Below are 24,882 nucleotides of genomic sequence, written 5' to 3' on the forward strand. Positions count from 1 at the left end.
GACTCATACTAGCTAGCCTGACATTCTGTGTCCGACTCCAGTGCCACATCTCAGGCTTACTCATCAACTGCTTAATCCTTATATCAGGCACTATGGAAGAGTGCTAAACCTTTCATTTAATTACTCTCATTCACTCCACAAATGCATCTCACAGCTTGGTCCTGATTCTCTCACAATGGCCAGAGAAAATACGTTCATTACACAGACTTACCAGTCCTTCACTCAAGCCAGCCTCCCACCCATTGACTCTGTCTACATTTCCCGCTGCTTCAGAAGAGACCAGCATAATTAAGGACCCCACGCACCCCAGACATACTCTCTTCCACCTTCTTCCATCGGGAAAAAGATACAAAAGTCTAAGGATATGTACCAACCGACTCAAGAACAGCTTCTTCCTTGCTGTCATCAGACTTTTGAATGGACCCACCTCGTACTAAGTTGATCTTTCTCTACACAATAGCTATGACTGTAACACTACATTCTGCATTCTCTCCTTTCCTTCTCTACGTATGGTATGCTTTGTTTGTATAGTGCACAAGAAGCAATACTTTTCACTGTATACCAATGTATGTGACGATAATAAATCCAATCAAAATCAAAGACTAGCAAGGAGAATATTGTACATGTGACTATTTTAGTTAAATAACTTCCAACACGTTTCTTTTAAGTGTCAGCTTTGCAATTGAAGAATTCAATCACTTACCTGACTGGGCACCCACTGTTTGTTATTGACATCATTAAGATTTAGATCGGAGGTCAGTAACACTGGTGGGATCTCTTTGACTAGATTTCTTGGAATCTTCCTCACTTTTCTTGAAGGATTAGTTTCAGTCTGCAAAACCTAGATAGGAATAAAAAGCAGTTTAATTTAGAAAATGCACTGCACTCTCTAAGCAGGAGTTCGGGATCAATATTGTTAAAGTTTCCCAGTCATGGTGAAATAAAATGTACAAATATAGGCAGCAGTAGTAACTAGATTTAATTTAAAATGTCTGAAGACATTAATACATATTATGCTTACCTTCAAAACGATTATCTGCTGTGTTGGTTGAGGTGCTTCCAGAATATGTTTGACGAAAGTAGGATTGGAGGTCACGTCAACAAGAACTGTGGATTCAGTACTTTGAAACACATTGCTTGGAACACCAGACACCAAGGTTCCAAGTCTGATCAGATTATCTCTGTTATTGAACTATTAAAAAGCAAAAGGAAAAAATAAATTCAAAGCTAAGAAACAGATCCTGACAGCAATTTTAACTTCAAGCCAAGCAGGGAAGCCATGGCAGCTTTCCCGCCAGATGAAAGCCAGTATGAAGTGGGTCAGGAAGCTGTAGAGGGCCTCCAGGAATGTTCTTTTACTTTCTTTTGTGGAACCTGGAGAGAAGGATTTCACCTCCTACTCCACATAAAACTTTAGACTTCCTTGGCCTCAGTCTTCCCAACCTGAACACCCCATCACAAGCACCTTCGAACCCTTCTTTTTAATTCCAGAGAGTTGACTGGTGACAAGGGCTGCCTCAATTTCCAGAGGCTGACCAAATCTTGAAAAGAAGTGGATAAACAGCATATTGGAACAATAGCCAGAGGTTAAAGTCACCAAGTCTCATTTTTCCAGCAATTTTCTGACAAAAAACTGATTGAATCCAGTGGTTTTCCACTGGAAACATGCTGATCCTTTCTTTGTTTTCAAAGGTGTGGGTAATAAATGCTGGCTCCCTATAAATACGTTAAAGAATAAATTTTAAAAACTGGTTAGAAAATCCGATAGCTGTCTGATCCCGGGGAACTGTACCACAGCTGAGTATTTGTCAATGTACTTTTTGTAAGTATACAAGATCTCACTCAAAATACATCTCATTCTCTATAAATTTCAGAATTGAATATGATTACAAAACGTTAGTTTCCTGTTTACTCAGATCTTACCTCCAAACCACTACTAGATAACTTGGACACAATGTTTTTGGCTTGACCAAGTTTCCATCCTCTGACATTACTCAAACTTGTCAGAGCTCCTTTGAAATTGTTTGCATCAGTTTCTTCAATCTGTGACACAGACATTCCAATAGCTGTTTGTTCCAAATTGTTCAGAGTGCTGACTGAAAAATTGTCAATTTTACTCACTAATGATATTGAGAGCTGCAAGAAATAAGAAAAATAAATGCCATTAAAACTAGAGACTCAATGAACAGAAATTTGACAGATCTGAAAGAGATCAGGGTGCAGCATTTGATTCAACTGACTTGGCCATGAATGCAAAAGATAACAAATGGATGCGTTGCAATTTTTCAAGATGCTTCATGTGCTTCCTTTGATCATCAGTTAACAAGATCCATAACCTTTTATTCCATTCCCACCCTCATACTGTAATCCAACGGAATATAAGATACATGATTACCTTCACACGGTGTGTTCAAATTGGGGTCTCAGAACAATGGGAGATGTTAAAAAGGGATCACAAAGAATTTTTAAAATATCAGATTTCTTTTAATCTGGAGCTGGTTGTAAACTGTACCTCGGGATTTCTTAATTTTAATTTAGAAACACATTGGTCCGTGAATTGCACAGAGCGGCAATCAACATTGGGTTGCCACTCTGTGCTCATTTATCTATGCCAAGTTTCTTCAATGCCTGTCTCACCCAACCTTCCAATTCGGGCCAGGCAAGATCCAGGCAGTGCAGCTGTCTCAGAAACCCAACGTCAAAGTCTAAGAGAATCAGAAAGAAGGATAACACACCCCCTTTTTTTAACCGCACTGGCTACCACAAAGCAGGTAAATTTTAAGTGTGACTGAAAATGACAGGCCATGGAAAAGGAAAGTAGGTACGATTTGGCAAGATGGGAGGAGTTGGACTTCAGTGGGGACGCAAGTCAGATGTTGTGGAGAGGGGAATCAAGTAAATCGGAGGTTGGAAGAGTTAGAGGATCAGAAGTTGGGGGTGGGGGAGATCAGGGGTCGGATGGAAGTGGCAGGGTTCAGAGGCTGTGATTAGTAGAGATGGAAGGCATTTGAGGTTGGGGTGGGTGTGGGGGGGGGGGGGGGGGTATTCAGACATCGGGCTGGATCAGGTTGGGAAGAGACTCCTATACCACTGGGTGGGTCAGGTCTGGGGTGGGGAAATTCCATTGGGGTTTGGGCGTACTTTGGGGTGTGGTTAATTGGAGAGTTGTACAGTCCTCTAGGGACAGGAGGGGTGTCCGGTCTGGGTGTTTAGTCACCCAGAAGTTTAATTTTAATCCTTCTAATTGTTTTGGAGTAATTATTGATGCAATACAGCTGTAACCATCCGAAGTTAACAATTTAAAATCACATTTTTAGATGCTTCACAGCACAGTGCCATTGTCCAAAAGATAGCGCATCTGGGCAATTGCCACGCAAGTGCCTACCTGGGAAGTTCTGAAAAGGATTCCCCAATGCTGGGGAGCCTGGAAGTTACAGCCCTATATTTCCTGTTTACACTATTTTAAAATGTTTTCCAAAATCACTCACTGACGCTTTGAGCTTTATTTTAACTTCCAGGCATGAAAGCAATAGAGCAGAAAATCCAGCAGGGTGCTGTTCCATTAGTTCTTCAGTTCCAGCCACCACTCATAGGATTTATTACTCAAGCGACACTGATACTGAGTAGGATATTACAATTAAATCAGTTTAGTCTTAAATATTTCAATTGGCCCAGCCTTTTGGGAAGCAAGTTCTAATTCTCTATCACCTTTTTTGAAAAGTCCTTCCGGATTTTACTCTGAAATGGTCTAGCTATATGTTAATCAAAAATCTCCAGCACTGTTGTCTCCAGGGACCTGTGCCATCTTTAGCAAAGGAGAATAATTTCTAGGTCATCTTGACTTTTTACTGTAACATACATCAACAGCTAGCAGACAATGTGTCACCTTCTAATGTTTATAGCTAATGACAGATTATTAAATAAGGGAATTGGCAAGTTGTAATGGCAATGAGCTCACTTCACTCAGCCAAAATCTGATTCTCAGATTTTTTTGGAAAATGTAAAGGCTGGGATTTTCCGGCCTCATTGTAGCAGGATCCGCCACGGGAGATTCAACGACCCAGCCAAAACCCAACTGACTTTCGGGGGTACCACACGATTCCTGTGGCAGGTGACATTCGAAAATCCTGCCCATTGTCTCTGTCCAGGCAGCCATACTGCAAATGCTTGGCTATCTCTGGGTCATTTCGGCTATGGATAATTGTTCAAGAACCGATATTGGCAAGGCCAAATGACACTGACTTCATTGAAACTAATATCAGGTGCCAGAGTGTGGCGACTCGGGGATTTTCACAGTAACTTCATTGCAGTCTTAATGTAAGCCTACTTGTGACACTAATAACTCAACTTTCAATTCATCATCATCTCTTATGGTGTCTACAGACACATGAGGCAGATATAGAGCACATACTCATGCCTGTTCCCATAGCTAGTTTCTTGTGACAGGTTACTAGCTTGTTGCCACCCAACCTCTTTGGCCACATTATGAAAATTTGTCCTTTTGCCATCAAGTCTCAGGGTGTGACTTGAACCTCGAGCTATCGGCTCAGAAGCAGGGATGCTCCGCTTACCAAATTGTTACTCAACCTCCAAATTGTACAAGTGCCAAAAGTAAAATTACTTCAGCTCTCTCCCAATCTGAGAAAGTCAATCATATGTAGCATTAATTGAAAGTAGAAAGCCTTCAAAGGTTTGATCATGCTCATTCTAAATGACAGATGTACAAGCAACCTGTTCACGTACACAGTAATGCAAGCAAAGTGAACTTTATCCTCTATTTTTTGAAGACGATTTTTTTCCTATTACCTTAATCTGTTCATCAGTTGTTTGGGAGGATGTGTCGCTTGTTTCGTTGGATGTTGGGCTGAATTCACAAACTTGGTTTATTCTTTCAATCACAGACAACGCGTTCTGTCCATTCAAGGATTGAATTGCGTTTATATCCGCAATGAAGCAAATAAGAGAGTCTGGAATGCTACAACAAAATGTTATTGATTATTGATAAGTCTTTTAGAATCACAAATTATCAGGTTTCTACATGCATAAAGGTAAAATTAAAGTTACCATAGTCCCAGGTAACCATAGGTGCTCTCCTCTTTGAGGGGGAGAGCTGACTGGTGATGATTTAAACTGAGGACCACCACACCTCAAACAAGGAGCAAGTTTGAGAAGGCGGACCTTTGAATATATTTTACAGGAATCACATTGTAGTTACTGAGAAACTGCAGTTTCTAAAGTTTAAAGGGCTGATGGATTTTCAGCAGTGATCAATCCTGATACAAGCTGTAAAATTAAACAGCCCTTTTAAAAACTTATTTACACTAGCTAGATCCTAGCTATCATGATTAATAGATTAAACATTTATAATGGTGAGAACAGTGTACAAAAAGTGACATTATTTCAAATAATTTTATTGTTAAAGATGTTATAACTGGGTATATAGATTAAAAGAAAAATCAGGCAGAGTCAACATGGTTTTGTAAGAAGGGAATCATGTTCAACCAATTTATTGGCTTTATAGAAGATGGGCTAGCTAACAGGAAACAGAGAGTTGGCATAATTGGCTCATTTTCTGGATGGAAAGATATAACAAGTGGTGTGCCACAGTGCTGGGGCCTCAACCTTTTACAATTTATATATTTGACTTTGATAAACGGACCAAAGGTATAGTTGCTAATTTTAGTGATACAAAGATAGGTAGGAAGAGGACATACAGAGGCTAAGTGAATCGGCAAAGATCTGGCAAATAGAGTATAATGTGGGAAAACGTGAAATTACTTGTTTTGGCAGGAGAAATTTTTAAAAATCTAAATGGTGAGAGACTGCAAAGCTTCGAGATGCAGAGGTGTCCTAGAGCATGAATTACAAAGATTTAGTGTGCAGGTACATCAGGTAATTCGGAAAGCAAGTAGAATGCTATTGTTTATTGAGAGGGGAATTGAATACAAAAGTGGACAGATTATGCTTCAATTTACAGAGCATTGGTGAGGCCATATCTGGAGTACTGTGTACAGTATTAGTCACTTTATTTTAAGGAAGAATGTAAATATGTTTGAAACAATTCAGAGAAGATTTACTAGACTATTACCTGGAATGGAAATAGTTTTGTATCTGCTGGAGTTTTGAAACATACAAGATCCTGAGGTGTCTTGACAGAATGGATGTGGAGAGGATGTTTCCTCTTGTGGAGGAATCTAGAACTAGGGGACACTGTTCAAAAATAAGTTGTCATCCATTTAAGACAGAGATTAGGAGAATTTCTTTCTCTGAGGGTACTGAGCTTTTGGAATTATTCCTCAACAAGCAGTGGAAGCAGGGACTTTGAATATTTTTAAGGAAGAGGTAGATAGATTCTTGATAAGCAAGTGGGTGAAGGGTTATTAGGCATAGGTGGGAATGTGGAATTGAGGTTACAATCACATTAGCCATGATCTTACTGAATGGCGGAGCTGGGTCGAGGGGACAAGTTGTCTATTCCCACTCCTAATTCACTTGTTTGTATGCACGTATTTCACTTAAAACACACAGATAATGAAACTTTAATTCTGTGGTCTGCAATGCAAATTATAATTTAAAGCATCAAGTTGCCCAAGTGTCTAATGCAAATATCAGCTGGAGATGCAGACATCATGAATAACTTTACTAACTGTTACAATTTCCTTATTGTAATTCAACCCCACCCAATAAAAACAGCTTTATGATGATCTCTCCTCATGAATCTTGCAATGGTGCAACATATTATTATATTTTAAAAGTTGCCACGGCCTTCTGTAAATTGAGGCTATGATATGCCCTTTATAAGGTGCAGCTGACTGTGGACTTTAATGTAAATTAGTTTAAAATAGGTAATGAGAAGAGTAATTGGTGATTGCTTTACAAACCTCCGAAACGCAGGAAAATGGGAATGCCCGGCTATTAAATATCAGGCAAAGATCATGTTGCGAAAGTACAATCAACTGCTAGCAGCAGAAACTGAACAATTAAAAACATTTTCTGAGCTAATGTTGAAAACAGACATATTATCAAACTGTATTCAATTACTTTTGTGAATAATTAGACAAACATATTATCCATTGAATACATACCTCAAGATATCAACATTTGGGTTGTTGTTCACCAGGAGATTAACATAGAGCTTTGAGATTTCAGTGGGTAATGTCAAATTTGCTACGAGCTGTTGGTTTTCACGATTTTCTGCAAAGTCTTGAAGCTGCACAAAACAAATCGATTGAATGAGAAAAAAATTACATAAATTACAGATTTATTTAATCACAAAAGGTTTCTCATTCTGCACCTATCAGAATTAAAATTTTATAACTGCTAATCTTTAACGCTGGTGTGGATCAGAATAATGCTGCATTCAATCTTACTTGCCACAGCAATCATAGAAACAAGTATTTGGCCCAACCAGTTAGTGTTGATATTCTGCCTCGACAAGAACTATAATCCTAATCCCATGGGCCTGTATTGTTCCAATATCCCTTTATCCTTCTTTCCTTCAGCCATGTATTTATTCCATTATTGACATGATTGCTACTTCAGTCATGAAGTGATTTTTAAAATTTGTTCTTGGGATATAAGCATTACTAGTAAGGCCAGTGTATTTTCCCCATCCCTTAGTAACCTTGAGAAGGCGGTGGTGAGCCATTTTCTAGAGTGCTGCAGTCCAGGAGATGTAGATACACTGAACACTTTTTTCTGGAACAGTTTGATACAACAGAGTGATTTGTTAGGCCACTTCAGTGGAAATTAGTTGAATCAACCAAGTTGCTGTGGATTTGGAGTGACATGTAGGCAAGACCAGGTAAGGATGGCACATTTCTGCCCCTGAAGGAGATTAGTGAACGAGATGGGATTTTTGTTATAACTATCAGTATTTCATGGCCACTATTATTGAGTCTAGCATTTTATTCCAGACTTATTAATTCAATTTAAATTTCCCCAGCTGCCACAATGGGATTTGACCTCGTCTCTCCAGAGCATTAGCCCAAGTCTCTGAAAGACTAGTCCAGACACATTACCAATATGCTACCATTTCCCTCCCATGCATTACATTGCCTCTCAACTTAGAAAATAAATTAATTGTTCTCTATCCTAAATCTTTTAAATTTAATCTTATACTCAATCCCCTCATTCTATAGTGCCTCCCTATAGGAAATAGTCTAGTTGTGAAACATCTGCTCTGCAATCCAAGTGATGCAGTAAAATTCAATAATATTTAAAAAAAGGAAAAGCACTTATGGGACTTGTTAACATAGAAACTAGAAGCGGGAGTAGGCCATTTGGCCCTTCGAGTCTGCTCTGCCATTCATTTTGATCATGGCTGATCATCAAATTCAATATCCTGACTGCACCCTCCCCCTTTCCCCCATATCCCTTTAGCCCTTAGAGCTATATCTAATTTCTTCTTGAAATCAGACAATGTTTTCGCCTGAACTACATTCTGTGGTCGTGAATTCTGCAGATTCACCACCCTCTGGGTGAAGAAATTTCTCCTCACCTCACTTCTAAAAGGGTTACCCCTTATCCTCAAACTATGACCCTAGTTCTGGATTCCCCCACCATTGGGACCATTCTTTCTGAATCTACCCTGTCTAACCCTGCTAGAATGTTATAAGTTTCTATGAGATCCCCTCTCACTCTTCTAAACCCCAGTGAATATAATCTTAACTGACTTAGTCTCTCCTCATATGACAGATCTGCCATCCCAGGAATCAGCCTGGTAAACCTTCATTGTACTCCCTCTATTGCAAGGACATCTTTCCTCAGATAAGGACACCAAAACTGTACACGATACTCGAGGTGTGGTCTCACCAATGCCCTATACAATTGCAGTAAAACATCCCTATCCCTATACTCAAATCCTCTTGCTATGAAGGCCAACATACCATTTGCCTTCTTTATTGCCTGCTGTACCTGCACGCTTACTTTCAGTGACTGATGCACGAGGACACCAAAGAGTCACAGAGTACCCACCTCTCTTAATTTATACCCATTCAAATAATAAGGTCCTCCTATTATTGCTACCAAGGTGGTTCTCATATTTATCCACATTACACAGCATCTGCCATGCAGATGCCCAAACACACAGCCTGTCCAAATCACGCTGAAGCATCTCTGCATCCTGCTCACAGCTCATCCACCCAACTTTGTATCATCAGCAAATTTGGAGATAATACATTCAGTTCCCTCTTCCAAATCATCAATATATAATGTGAACAGTTGGGTCCTAGGACAGATTCCTGCGGAACCCCACTAGTCACTGCCTGCCAATCAGAAAAAGACCCATTTATGGCAACTCTTTGCTTCCTTTCTGCTAACCAGCTTTCTATCCATCTCAAGACATTACCTGCAATCCCATGTGTTTTAACTTTCCATAGTAGTCTGTTATGTGAGACCTTGTCGAAAGCCTTAGGAAAATCTAAATAAACCACATCCACTGGTTCTCCTCGGTCAACTCTGCTGGTTACATCCTCAAAGAATTCCAATAAGATTCGCCAAGCATGATTTCTCTTTTGTAAATCCATGCTGACTTTGTCTGATTATACCATTGCCTTCCAAATGTTGAGTTATGAAATCCTTGATAATGGACTCTAGCAATTTCCCCAGTACTGACGTTAGGCTCACTGGTCTATAGTTCCTGTTTTCTCTCTACCTCCCTTTTTGAATAATGGACTTACATTAGCTACCCTCCAATCTGTAGGAACCAGTCCAGAGTCCAAAAGATTTTGGAAAATAACCACCAATGGATCTATTATTTCCAGGCCACTTCCTCAAGTACTCTGGGATGAAGATTATCAGGACCTGGAGATTTATCCACCTCCAATCCCAGCAATTTCCCCAAAACCATTTCTCTACTCATGCTGATTTCCTTAAACTCCTCACTAAAACTTGTTTCTCTCAGAACTTCTGATACATTATTCATGTCTTCCTTTGTGAAGACTGAAGCAAAGTTCGAATTTAATTCCTCGGCCATTTCTTTATTCCCCGTTAGGGAAATAAGGGGCCTACATTTGTTTTTGTCAATCTTTTTCTCTTTATGTACCTATAGAAACTTTTACTCAGTTTTTACATTCTCTGCTAGCTTACTTTCATACTCTATTTTTCCATTCTTACTCATCCCTTGGTGTCCTTTGCTGAATTTTAAACTGCTCCCAATCCTTGGGCCTATAGCTTTTTCTTGCCAATTGTATGCTTCTCCCCTGATACTATCTCTAATTTCCCTTGTAAGCCATGGTTTGGCCAGAATTCCCCTACCACTCTTGCGCCAAACAGGAACAAACAACGTCTGGAGTTCACCTATTCGTTCTTTAAATGCCTGACATTGCCTGTCCACTGTCTTTCCTTTCAGTAATGTTTCCCAGTCCATTATGAACAATTCATTTCTCATACCCATCATAGTTATCTTTATTGAGATTCAGGTCCTTGGTCTCAGAATCAACTTCATCACTGTCCACCTTGACAAAGAATTCTACCATATTATGGTCACTCGTCCCCAGGGGTTCTCTCACAATTAGATTGCCAATTAATCCTTTCTCACTGCACAACACCCAGTCCAAGATGGCCTGTTCCCTTGTTGGTTCCTCAAAGTATTGTTCCAGAAAACCATCCCGTATGTACTTCAGAAATTCCTGCTCTATTATACTGTGACTAATTTGACTCCCTCAATCTATATGCAGATTAAAGTCGCCCATAATCACAGATGTTCATTTAACACATGCATCTCTGATTTCCTGTCTAGTGCTTTTCCCAACATTACCACTACAGTTTGGTGATCTGCATACCACCCCCACCAATGTTTTTTGCCCCTTGTTGTTTCTTAACTTGATTCATACAGATTCCACATCATCTATTCAAAGTCGTATCAATATCATCTTTGATCAACAATGCAACTCTACCATCTTTTCCTTTCCGTCTATCCTTCCTAAACACTGTTGCATTGCTTTATAATTTTAACCATCTCTATCAATTCACATCATCAATTCCAGCCACACAGTGCCAGACTGTACTTGTCATGAAGAGTCATAGTGGAATTGAAATGTCTCTGTTTGTCTTTCTACAGATACTGCCGTACCTATTGAGTTTTTCCAGCACTTTCCATTTTTATTGTATCATTCCCATGTCTGCCTATATATATATAATATATATATATACTCTGAACTCACCCTGAAGTAATAAATGCTAAATACATGAATGCTTGCCAGCATCAGCTGTCTCCTTGCAGCATCATTAAACATTCCTGGATATCTGAAAAGATTGCTGGCAGCCTCTTCTCCAATCCTCTGGTCTGACGTGTTTAGGCAACCTCAAATGGCTAATTTCTCTGGGTGAATCCACTCTTAACCGTAATGATTATGACATGAGAGGCATTATAATGCAACTCCACATTATTTGCATTTATTTTTAAATGCCTCCACCTACTTTAGGTAAAAGTTTCTTGCTCATTGCCAAGGATGTCCCTGGTAATGGGTGTCATGTGCAAAAACTCAAATTCATAAGGGGTCTTTGCTCTACTTTTCTCTGCCTAAAGCCCCAAGATTGATTCATAAGAACTGCTAAACCAAAGAAGGTTGGTCCAAAGAGCTTATATTTGCATGTTTACTGAACATACAATTTTAGTGATCTAATAAATCTTTCTGTGCAAATACAATTTCAAATTTAATTAAGGGTCAGAACTACACTGTAACAAACTTTGTTCCCTATTTTAATGAAGATTTTGACCAATTTGTTGGAGTTGGGTTAACAAATGTTTCATAGTAGATTTTCATGTGAAAATAATAACACTGTATTACTTCAATCCCTTCGAAATATTAAACCAATTGGCAGTCTAAACCCCGTAAGAAGTCTCACAACACCAGGTTAAAGTCCAACAGGTTTATTTGGTAACAAAAGCCACTAGCTTTCGCAGCGCTGCTCCTTCGTCAGGTAGGAGCAGCGCTCCAAAAGCTAGTAGCTTTTGCTACCAAATAAACCTGTTGGACACTCACCTGACAAAGGAGCAGCGCTCCGAAAGCTAGTGCCTTTTGCTACCAAATAAACCTGTTGGACTTTAACCTGGTGTTGTGAGACTTCTTACTGTGTTTACCCCAGTCCAACGCCGGCATCTCCACATCAAGTCTAAACCCTACCAGATTAGTCACAGCGACACCTTCAGATAACTTGGTAATTGAGGGGAAGTCAATTCTTCTTAGAACTCAATCTCTTTCTGTGTTAAATCTTAGCAGTAAACAAAAAGCTACATACTATTGATTCATTGCTGGTGAAAGACTGAAGATCAGAAGTTGTCACGTTATTCATAAAGAGTCCCAAATACTGAGCAAACCAAGCAGTGGAGTTCAGAATTGGATCATTTATCTTGTAGCATTTTGGTTTGGGCTCTGTTAATAAAGTAAACAAAATGTTAGAAGGATGATTAAAGAATGCTTTATAGAAATTAAAATTCATTTCAATCTTGTTTCTTTCAATTTACTATAATAATATTTTTGCCTGTCAGAACTGTATTGATTGGTCAGTTTAAGGAGTTAATTTGTTAGTTGGGATCTTCCTGCTTTACTCCAGGTAGCTTCTTTCAAATAGATTAAAAGTTATTACATTCAGTACACTCTGTGCTATAATGTTACAATATAATGTTACAATAAGGAGCACATCTGTTGCTGAGTTTAGTTGGTGGGGTTTAGATTTAGCTTTTGGTGACATTTATGTGTGATGGATCGGTAGTTATAGTGGAAATAAAATCTCGTTTTAGTGAGTTGAGGTGCTTGACAAGTTTGTAAAAATGTTGCTTCAGGAAAAGCAGCAAAAGGCTAGATTCTCAGAGTCTGGCCAGGGGAGGTGCAGGCTTTCTCCCGGGGAACAGTAAGGTGAGGTGCCAACTCGCCTTCCTGGGTACAGCCAGGTATGCTGCCAACTCTCCCATGGTATGGCTAGATATGGTGTCACTCTCTCTCTCTCCTGGGTGCAGTCAGATGAGGTACTGATTCTCTCTCGGGAGCTCAACATCTGGCTAGGATTGGGTAGGGTGGGGACAGCATCAAAGGACAGAATGGATGGGGGACAGGGAATGGACTTGAGTGGGGGAGTGTAGAATGGCATGGAGGTCAATGAACTGGAATAGGGAATGGGAGATTGGGAGGAGATAACATGAGGGTAATGGCATGGAGGATTGTGTAGGAAAAAGGGGTGAGGATTCAAGGAATGGGATGAGTTTAGTGTGAGAAGGAGAATGGCATGGGGATTTAAAGAAGTACCGTTGCAATAAAGCTACTTATTTCGCGCAAATGTTTTACGCCTCTGCTAGCTCTTTTATATACCTTACAAGTCCAAGCAACAGCTGGGTTTATCTTTGATAGTTCAACCCATATGTGGAGATTCTTATAGTATTTCAGAACTTTACATTAGTTCTTGCTGGTATAATAATAATAATAATCAGTTCAGTATTTCATACAGATGTGAAGAAATATTAACATTTGTTCTGATTAATAAAATAAAGAGTAAAATTCTAAAGGATACATGGGGGATCTTGGGATATATGTGCAGAAATCACTGAAGATGGTTTCAAACCCTCATGGAAAATCTAGGCATCACTGAGGATTGGCCACTTGTTCCACAAGTGGAAAGGGACAGCTCAAATTACGATTGTATGTAGCCAAAGTCAGACCATTGCCATAAAGTGAACTTCTGGCCTGAAATACATTCCTGGTGGTATCACAATCATTTATACCACGTCAGAGGAAAACCTTGACATTGAACTTAACTGCTTCCCCAGCCAACAAATATTTTTTTAAATGAATGTGACATTGAGAAACTCACCTTATTTTCAGTACAACTAGGGCAATTAATCGGGGAAGGGCTGTTAAGGATGTCAAATCATGCTGTCCGAGGATGCAGCATATGAGAAAATGGTCAATCAACCAAAGTTGCTCCTTTCCCAATCTGTGATCACTTGTCATTGGGAAAATGGTATTCGAGTTACTTGCGGATTCTAGTTCCTCTAGGAATTAGATCTGGCACGTGGGCATCTCTATAATGTAAGCAAGCTTAGTGTTGGATGAGGTGGGGTGGGGAGGGGGCGATTGTGTAACAGAGTCTTAAATATGTTATAAATAGGGACACAGAGTACAAAAGCAACGAAGTTATGATGAACCTATACAAAACACTGGTTCAGCCTTAACTGGAGCAGTGTGTCCACTTCCGGGCAGATTCACAAGCACGTTTCCATGGATGAGGCACTGCAGTTACATGTATAGATTGATAAAGCTTTGAGAAAAGATTTGATAGAGTTGTTAAAAATCATAAGGGGTCTGGCAAATGTAAAAAGAGATCATATGAGGTTAATCCATGTATTATTCACTCTTTTGCTATGGAAATACTTCAATGAGTATACATTATGATATTCATAAGACTATACATTAGAACAAAATAGTCTCATCTCAGAACTAGGAGAACAGCAGGGAAAATTGCAGGGAGCATTGATCTTAATTGGTGTGTCGCTGAACTGTCAATCAAACAAAATCTCACCATATTTGAGCCTTGCAATATAAAACGTATTTCTCTACATGTAACCTTAAATTCTACCCCAGAGAAACTATAAATTGGATTGCTAACATCTGAAATTCATTTGATGGTCATACTGTTTACTGAACAATATGTTTCCATCACATCTTTATTCCATGTAGTATGCAAGACATATATCACATACCTTGTTGGAGATAAACTTTGATGCCATTGTAGATCTCCAACTGTTTGTCTGAGGTAAAGTCATTGTAACGAGCACTCAGCGTTCTCACACTAAATGTAAAATGTAATGTTTTAACATTGAATCATCTGAGTTTTTATAATTAATTTCAAAGCCATTATAGTCAAACCTATCCCTGTAACATCATCCGAAAAGAATAACTCATCCAAATTAGTTCAACTGCATAGCCTACCTTTCATACACATGTCCTGTAATTCCTATCTGCCAGAAGTGTGAAAAGTTAGGAGATCTGGTCAACCTTCTCTGAAATCTCGTGATGAGGGCATCTGTCTAAGAAGGGTGGGCACTCACATTATTTTCAATACAACTAGGGCTAATTGGTCCGGAAGGGAATGTTAAGGTTGTTAGACCATGCTGCACATGAAAATAATTGTCAGTAACTCAAAGTTGCTCTTTTCCCAATCTGTGATCACGTGCCACTGCGAAACTGGTATTTGAGTTACTTGTAGTCACTTAGTTCCACTGGGATCTAGATCTGGCAGTGTTGAAGAAAGGGGGAGTGGGGTGGGGTGGGGGAGCGCAATGGGATCAGAATCAGCAAGATTTTTGAGGAACAACATTAATTCACTATTCTTGCCTCTTCTGATGACTCTGAACTGGAGGGTTAGAATTGGGAAAAGTGATTGCTTCTTTTTTCCGTATCATTTGATACGAGGACAAAAAGTGATAGAGATCTGACAGAACTGTGTCTCGTCCCACATTCCAGCTCACATGCCCTAATCACTCCAAGAAAGCACCCAGCAATTTCAGGCTCATCATAAGCTTTTTAAAAATTCATTCGTGCAAAGGGCTAAACAGTTCAGAAATGCTAAAAGGACACAACAACCGTGATAATCATGTGATTACCAGGGTGGTGGAAGGTGAGCTAGATGGACTTTGGTCTTTTATAATCTAGAAATTCCTATGAAAAATCAATCTGCAGTATTCTACTTTTCAACATAGGACTGGGCCATAAAAATGGGCCATAAATTTGGTCAGTAGAATCGGTATTGAAAATGTAAACAATCTCCTTCGACCAGGAATATGCACATTACTGTGTCAGTAAACCAATTCATTGCTATGGGAGAGTAAGTAAGTGATTTTGCTACAGCATACATTTAAAATGGAACATGAATAAATTCAACATGAACTAAATCAACACAGTAATGACAGTGGTTTGAATTCTTGTAGATGACACATATATTCTAATTATTGAATGACACATGCCAAACGTAGCAATGCAAACTCATTTTGAGAGTCTGGTATTGTTCAGGTTAACTTGGAATTACAATGCAAACAATAATCAGTAATGGCTTAACTCTGTGAAACTGATTTGATTGTAACTCTAATGGTACTAAATAATAAGCTGATATTTCTGAATAATTGAAAGAACTTGTTAATATAAAAATGGGTTATAAATGGATCAGACTATATTTACATTTTCCTGTACGGAAGGCACTGGACTCTAAGGGTATTGTTGGAAGCCAGGAGGTCAGTGGTGATGAAAGGCAGATAGGAACTTAGTCTGGCATTAAGCCATTCATCCTGCTCTTTGTCATTGAGTACAAGCAGGTTGTTGACAAACTGAGGCCACAAACCCTCAAGGATACCAGTTCGTTTAGCATCTCTCAGATTATCCTGAAAAATGAAAAGAAAATGGGTATATTACCGTTTTACATTTATAAAATTACAAAACAAATGGCCTCAGTCTACCACATTTGCTGTTTGTTTCAAGCAGATCCTTATATTTAAATTATTAAATTTTCTTTACAAATGGCCTAAAGAGGAACCATACAAATGTACTGCAGGAATTGGCCATGTTTGAGAGAGTAGGGACCTTAAACCATTTTTAATCACTCCCTCCCAGTGACAGGGATTTCAAGACAGATGCTATATGCAATTCGGTGGAGAGAGTCCCCCTCCATGCAGACAGTTGTGGCTTTTTCTTATCACCAAACGTTTTAAACAATCTTCAGAGGGTGCTGCTCTCACTGATTTACATCAGCAGCTTCCACTGATGGTGAATTTGCAAATGCATCAATACTGGTGGACCTCCTGCTGGTCCATCAGAGTTTGCTGACCTTAAAAATCAATGCATGCATACTTAATGATGTAGGTTCTGTTACAGCTGCTGTTACAATGCAGGAAAAAGTTCAAATGATTTATCATTATTTGTTCGGAAGCTTCTTGCGAAGCTCTGGTCTTCATTCCAAATACGCCATGATATAATTAGATTTTGTGCTCAATGTATTGTGGCATCTGAATCCTGTGGGGGCAATTCTCCGACCTCTCCGTGTCTGGTGTAGATCACGCCAATCCTAGAGAATGGAGTACGGGCCTAAAAATCGGTTTTGCACCTGGTGCCAAACAGTTTATGATCGTCCCAGCCCCTTTGGGCGCAAGTCCCCGTTGCATGAGATTGACTGAATCTCAATCTCATTAGCAAATTCGGCATGCAATCATCCTCCCCTCCCGGAATGCTCCCACTTCTCGGATGAGAGGTCACGCCGGTACAAATCACTACCGGTCTCCACTAGTTGAGACCTGGTGTGAATGCCACGCAGGGACTTGGAGGCCACGGAAACCCTTGGGTTGCTGGGGGCATGTCCATTGGACAGTGCCCACCTGGCATTTGGCAGTTGCCACCATGCACCCTGGCAGTGCCAGTTGGGCACCGTTAGTGTGCTAGGAGCAGCGCCAAGGGGATAGGACCTGGGTGGGGGCTATGACGGGGGGGTGTGTCGAGAGGCCATGCAAGGGTGGATGGGGGGGGGCTTAATCATTTTAAACAATTTTAAATGATGTTACTCAAAAGGTAAAGGATTGGACTAATTAAAATGCTTATTTTTTGTGATAGGCTTATTTTCAGGTATATTAATACTGCACCAGATTACCACACTTGAATATATTAAGGAATATTCTTGATAGAAAGTAAACAACTATGTTTTATTTCACTGTCTGATTATACTAATTTATGAGGTTTTGCTTGCATTTTTGGGTAAATGTTTAGACCCCCCAACCCTCCCATCGCACCCCCCCCCCCAACGCCCACCAAGTATGAGCATGCAACTCAACCACTCTCAAATAAAGTGACTGAGGGTCCTATTTTACCATTTTGACTGGGCGGACTAGAAACTGGGAGAGTTTCAGATCCAACTTCTAAACCCGTTCTCAGGCGCCCCCATACACACACTGCCTGAAAATATATCAGCAATTCCGAATCGCGCTGCAGAAGCCTGTGGGCGGGGCTTATCATGCCCGGAACCCTGCTGCTCCGATCGGCGCTTCTAACTGTACATTTACAGAAAAAAAATGATAGAATGCTGCTTCGTTGCCACATCCCTTCTGGGACAGATAAAACCTTCCCCTGGCCCTCACAGACATTGCCCACAACATTACTGACCGCCTTATCCCCCCACCCTCTCTGCCACCCAGAATAATCTCGGGCCCCTCCGCCACCCAGAATGATCGTGGGCCCCTCTCCTCATCTCACAGGCTGAGTGGCAGCGGACCCCATCTTCCCTCTCACTGATCACAGGCAGAGTGGCAGTGGACGCCCCATCCCTCTCACTGATCACAGGCAGAGTGGCAGCGGTCACCCCATTCCCCCTCATTGATCACAGGCAGAGTGGCAGCGGATTCCCCCTTACTGATCACAGACAGAGTGGCAGTGGATGCCCCATCTCCCTCATTGATCATAGGCAGAGTGGCAGCGGACCCCACCTTCCCCCTCACTGATCACAGGCAGAGTGGCAGTGGACGCCCCATCCCTCTCACTGATCACAGGCAGAGTGGCAGTGGACGCCCCATCCCTCTCACTGATCACAGGCAGAGTGGCAGCGGTCACCCCATTCCCCCTCATTGATCACAGGCAGAGTGGCAGCGGTCAACCCATTCCCCGTCACTGATCACAGACAGAGTGGCAGTGGACCCCCCTTCCCCCTCACTGCTCACAGACAGAGTGGCAGCGGACCCCTCCTTCCCCCTCACTGATCACAGGCAGAGTGGTAGTGGACGCCCCATCCCCCTCTGATCATAGGCAGAGTGGCAGCGGACCCCCCCTTCCCCCTCACTGATCATAGGCAGAGTGGCAGCGGACCCCCCCTTCCCCCTCACTGATCACAGGCAGAGTGGCAGTGGACGCCCCACCCCTCTCACTGATCACAGGCAGAGTGGCAGTGGACGCCCCACCCCTCTCACTGATCACAGGCAGAGTGGCAGCGGACCCCCCTTCCCCCTCACTGATCACAGGCAGAGTGGCAGCGGTCACCCCATTCCCCCTCACTGATCACAGGCAGAGTGGCAGCGGAGCACCCCCCCACCCCTCTCCCCCAACCAATCTCAAGCAGAGAGCCGTTGGACGCTTGGCACTTACCTCCTCACTAACGGGAGCGCCCAAATCGGATTTTGTAGAGCATGTCTGTTTCGCGCCGAATCTGGACGGGCGAACACGGTGGTAAAGGGGGAAGTGCCGGTAAGGTTGGGCGTGCAGCCCATCAAGTCAATTTAAATGCGTGCAAATGCATTGAAATGGCCATCGCGCACATTTCGGTTGCCGTCCCTATCGCGGCCATTTTCGGGCCTTGGTAAAGGGGGAACCAGTGCAGAGGCGGGCACGGATCACGCTACTCACCTCACGCCTGACTTTAGCAAATTTTCACACCCAAAAACGGGCGCAACTTAATGGTAAAATTGGGCCCTAAGTGTGGGAGAATTGCGGTGCGGAATGCGCGTGAGACACCGGCGGTGATCACTCCAGTTTTCTCACCATTATGACACCGAGTCATTCATTGAGAGAATTCCGCCCTGTATCACATGTAATTCACCTCCAACCATTCATGTGCAAGACAGCTTTGTTGATATGTCAAACAAGGAAGCTCAGGTTGGAAACCTCAAGGTGCTCTGTTAAATATTTCATTGCGACTTAACTCCACTTTCTTGCCTGTCCATCCAAAAATCCTAGACTTCCTTGTAGATCAAAGAACAACTCACCCTTAAATATATTCAATGACCCAGCCTCCTCTGCTTGCTGGGGCAGATAATTCAAGCTTAATAACTCTCTGAGAAAACAAATTCCTCTCTGTCTTAAATGTGGTTCCTTTATTTTGAAACTGTTCCCCCTAATTCTAGATTCCCCAGTGAGGGGAAACACCCTCTCAACATTTACTCTGTCAGGCCCCTCAGAATCTTAATAGTTTCAATAAGATCTCCTCTCACTCTTATAAACTACAATGAATATAGACCAACATTTGCTCATAAGACAACCCCTTCATCCCAGGAATCAGCCTAGTAAACCGTCTCTGAACTGTCTCCTATACATGCAAGTAGGGAGGTCAAAACGGTACATAGAACTGTTGTGATTTTAAAGGTTTGAATAACACTGGCAGCTCACATCTTTTGTTTTTTGGTTGAACTGATCCACAAATGTTGCCAGATTCTGGATGGGTTGGTAATTCATTAACACCCTTGTCAGAATGTTGTTGTCATCAATGAATCCAGGCCTGCTGAACAAATCAGCAAAATCTCTGGGATCAGCAGTGTTAAACACCTGTAAAAAAAAAGGGAAATTCTTAACTTTTTTGTGACAGACTGTACAGGGCAAAATTAAATACCACGCTGGAAGTTGAACATACTGGGCAATGTTGATGTATTCACCAATGAAACATCATGTTCATATATGATCCCAATATGAATCCATAAAAGCTCATATCTCTTAAAAAGTAAGAAATGGGATACAATTTCTGCTCATTTACCCCAATAATCTCTGAGTGGAATCAACCAAATCAGTGGGGAAGATTGGAAAACTTAAAATGAAATAGAGTAATACCCAAAATATACTTACACTCAAGTCTCTGCATTTTGTTATGATGGTTCAAGATTCAGATCAAACCTCACCCACAAAACTGGTCACACCCTGTGTCAACATTGCTTGATTCTGCTGACCATGCTAGTTTAGAATTGCACTAAATTGCACTATTTTTTTCAGGCACAGTTACCATATATCAAAAATATTGACTTACTGAAAATCTGGCGTACATCAATGCAAGTAGTAAATGATTCAGTATAGCTTTTTTAAAAAAGACATTTAAACAATTTTAAATGATGCAACTCAAAGGAAAGGATTGGACTAATTAAAAATGCTTTTTGTGATAGGCTTATTTTCAGATACACTAATAATACTGCACCAGATTACCACGCTTGAATATATCAAGGAACATTCTCAATAGAAAGTAACTAATTCTGTTTTATTTCATTGTCTGATTGTGCTAATTCACGAGAGGTTTTGCTTGCATTGGTAATATGGAAAATATTGAGAGTGGAACATTACACAGGAACCAAAGCATTTTGAGCACATTTTGGGCAGTTTCCCACTGCAGGTGTGAAGTAAAGTCTAGGGGATGGGGAGGTCCGTTATTTCAACATTAACTATGAGCTTTCAACATTAATTGTACAAATAACTAATGACACCTGCACCATCATGCTTACAATAGGATTTTTCTATGAATGTGATAGTCAAAATACAAATTGAACACCCAACTTCAGTCATTTATTACAGAATGTATTAATCCTTGCTCTTCAACAGTTGGCTATAAAGATAAAATACAGAATCTGGAGAAAGATTTTTGCCTCCTCATAAGCTTTTCACTTCGGAAGTTTCACATGATATGGAAGGTGGGGGTTAAAGAGGCATGAAATGGTTTCTTTTCTCCTTAATGTGTTTTAGTTATGGTTGAATTTACAGAACTCTACAGAGTTTATCCTGGGAACCCAATTGATTGTACGGAAAATTAAAATGGTTAAAACAGCTTGACTGAGGTGTAGACTGGGAGGTCAAGTAAGTTAACATCAAACTGAAAAGACACCAACATCAATTCACAGCAAAATCACACTGGTCCCAATATTTACTGTGAAGCAGAAAGGAGGTGGGGACAAATGTTTGTAGAAATGCAAGTGGTCCAGCTGAATTCAGTTACAGGACCTCTAACATTTTAGTGCTCCATTTCCTGCCCAGTCAGATTAAAAGGTTGGCTGGTTGCCAGGCACATAAACCTGCAGTAATAGGATGCAGCCCAGCCGAGAAGGAAGAAACAGTAAAACGGAGAAATAAGAATACTGGTCCGAACTGTATTTTCCTTCTGGGAGGGAGCTGTGGGGGGGTGGAGGGGGATCTCTCAGCAATCAGAAAAGATTGGAGCACATCGGGCGTTTGGCAGACCACAGGGTAGGAAAGCAGATCATGGGGAGGGGGAGACCGATTGCTGCAGAAAATTAACTTTGGTGCCTGGATAAACCGGAAAGTAGTGTTCCTGCTCCTCTTGACCGACTCCCAAAACCCTCTCATGCCCTTTGTGTTTAAAGTTATTCCAAATAATTTTACCTCCACTGCACGGTTGGAAGGAACAAATGATGATACATCAGACAGAGTTAGAAACGCGGAGAAATTTTCAAACTGGCTGTCCAGGTAAAGACTGAAACTGTTGTTTTCATAACAGCGAAGAGGGATTGCTGGGGAAAGAAAAATAACTAAGTCATTGAATCATAGAACCCCGAGAGTGCGGAAGGCAGTCATTCAGCCCATCAGGTCTACACTGACTCTCTGATAGCATCTCACCCAGGCCCTATCCCCATAACCCCACGTATGTACCCCACTAATTCCCCTAACCTACATATCTTGGGATGATTGACAGGGAACAAATCATGTAACTGGGTAAAGCTAAGCTTACACAGAGAACTCAAGCTCAGATGCTACTTGGAGTTGTTAGACAGCAGTGCCTCTCTTCCTCTCTGAAGTCTGGAGACTACCAAAGACTAGGTTTATTTCCCTGAAGTTCTGCTGAGTGAGGATATACCTTTTTCTGAGAGTCTGCTGTATGAGAATCAAAAGACAGGTGTCTATTTGGATCTCTGTCCTGTTAAAAATCTGGAAATCCAGCATTCATGTAAGCTCATCTGCTTTTGGTGCTAACTTGTTCTGAAGAAAGGATTTATGTCTATGGGGATACTGCTAAATTGGAACAATAGAGATGGATAGCTATTAAGAATTATACGTTGGATGTTTATAAGTACTTTAATTGGTAAACGTTATGCCAATTCCTTTGGTTATATTCTAACTATATTCTTAAATATGATGAAAGCTTCCTAATGGGTCAATTGAATCATACCTGGAGCGAAATACCTTATGCTCACCATAATGAGAAAATCAAAAGCAAAAGTTGTAGTGTAGGCTAACTTAAAAATATACCTTGAATGAAAGTGTAGGAAATTGAAAGCATTATTGGGCAGTTATACCATATGAAAAGCCAACTAAGGACTTAATTTACCAGTCTCTGTTGAACAGAAAAAATCATAAAGTCAAAATTAATTTAAATACCTTTAGTATAAGTTAGTATGTTCCTATATATAGCGTCTTGAACATTACTAGTCAGCTGCTGTTTGATTGAGCTCAGTGCTGCGACACTACAAAAAGAAAAGAAATGAATGAGATGCACTGATCACCATAATTAACAGCAATGTTCTCTTAATTGGAAACTGTAGGTTTCGCAGAACTGCGGTCCTAGTCTGGAGTCACTTGCACTGGAAGCATACATTGGAAATTTGTAAATGGGGACCATTGGACCCCAAAGAACAGATGGAAAATCCAGCAGGTCCCATAGCCAAAATCCGAGCATGCCCTGCTGCAGGAATATATAAAATGAATTTTCACGTTATCAACAAGTGAAAGATATCGCATTTTGGTGGAATAATTATAAAAGTATGATTGCAATTAGGAACAGGTTGCTTTTGGAAAACTGTTAGCGTGCCCCTTTAAGGGGTAACCTCTTGGAGGGTCATGTGACCCGGTCAGCTAATCGGGCCAGAGCGCGTGAATCCTAGAGCTGAGTGTGGGTTTTCCTTGCCAAATAGGAGTCTGGAGTCCTGGGATACAGTAGCCTTTACATAACTCTATGCACACTGCTACTTACCTTAATAAGCCATTCATTCGTTAATCTACTTAGTGGTTGCCTTTCTTTGTAAGATACTACATTTGGCGATGAAGATCAACCCACATGCCTTCATTCTGCTGCAGAAATCGGGACAGCAGACCTCGTTTGGAAGCCTTTTTGAAGCAAACTCATTCAGCAGTCTCTGAGAGTGGCAAAATGACCCTTTTTGGAAAACTAGACCCATCTGACCCTAACATGGAACTCTGTGGGTGCAGTATGTCCAACACCTGTGCTTTTTGTTTTAAGGACAATAAAATTGGTTGGCGGGACTGCCGTAGTGGGGAAGAGGAGCAGCAGATAATCCTATTAACAGCCTGCGGGGCTCCATCCTATAGCCTGTTCAGGAGTCTGAATTCTCCAGATGCCCCTGACTCCAAAACTTTCAAGGAGCTGTGAATTAGTCAAGGGACATTATCACCCAAAGCCCTCAATGATAATGCAGCGATGCAAATTTAATTCAATGTCAAGAGTCCCGGGGGAATTGATAAGCAGCAGCACAGCTAAGACAAATGGCTGAACAATGCAAGTTTGGATCTGCACTCAACGACATGTTGAGAAACAGGTTAGTCTGTGATGTTAACAACATGACTATACAAAAGAAATTACTAGCAGAGGCAGAGGTTTATTTTAAAAAAGCACGAGAGGTTGTCCAGATCATAGGCAGTGACAAAAGTGTGTGGGGGGGGGAGATGTGGTGATGGAACTAAGGAGCATGCATGCAGATGATATCCACCAAGTTTGATGGAAACCACGACGAGTTGAGGCACCAGGGAGGAGGGCACAGGAAGTAATAAACAAAGAGGTTCGGTACAAAATAGATTGCAGTGTTAGGAAATATGGTCCACAGACCGGGAGCTATAAAGAATGCTGCCAGTGTGGGGGCGATCACCCAAGAGAGTTGCAAATTCAGGGAAGTTACATGCCTGCAATAGGAGGGGGTACATTAGGAGCAAATACAAGACTAAGCAGCACCTACTGGGGGGGCCAACAAAAAAAAAATTCTGATCCCAGTACAGTGTTGAGAATAACCTGGAAAACAATTCTGAAGTAAAGTTTTAGTCACAGTTGGCTCACATTAACACTGCAATGAGGTTACTGTGAAAATCCCCTAATCACCACACTCCGGCACCTGTTCGGGTACACTGAGGGAGAATTTAGCATGGC

Source organism: Mustelus asterias, chromosome 23 (genome assembly GCF_964213995.1).
Source record: "Mustelus asterias chromosome 23, sMusAst1.hap1.1, whole genome shotgun sequence".
Taxonomy (NCBI): Eukaryota; Metazoa; Chordata; class Chondrichthyes; order Carcharhiniformes; family Triakidae; genus Mustelus; species Mustelus asterias.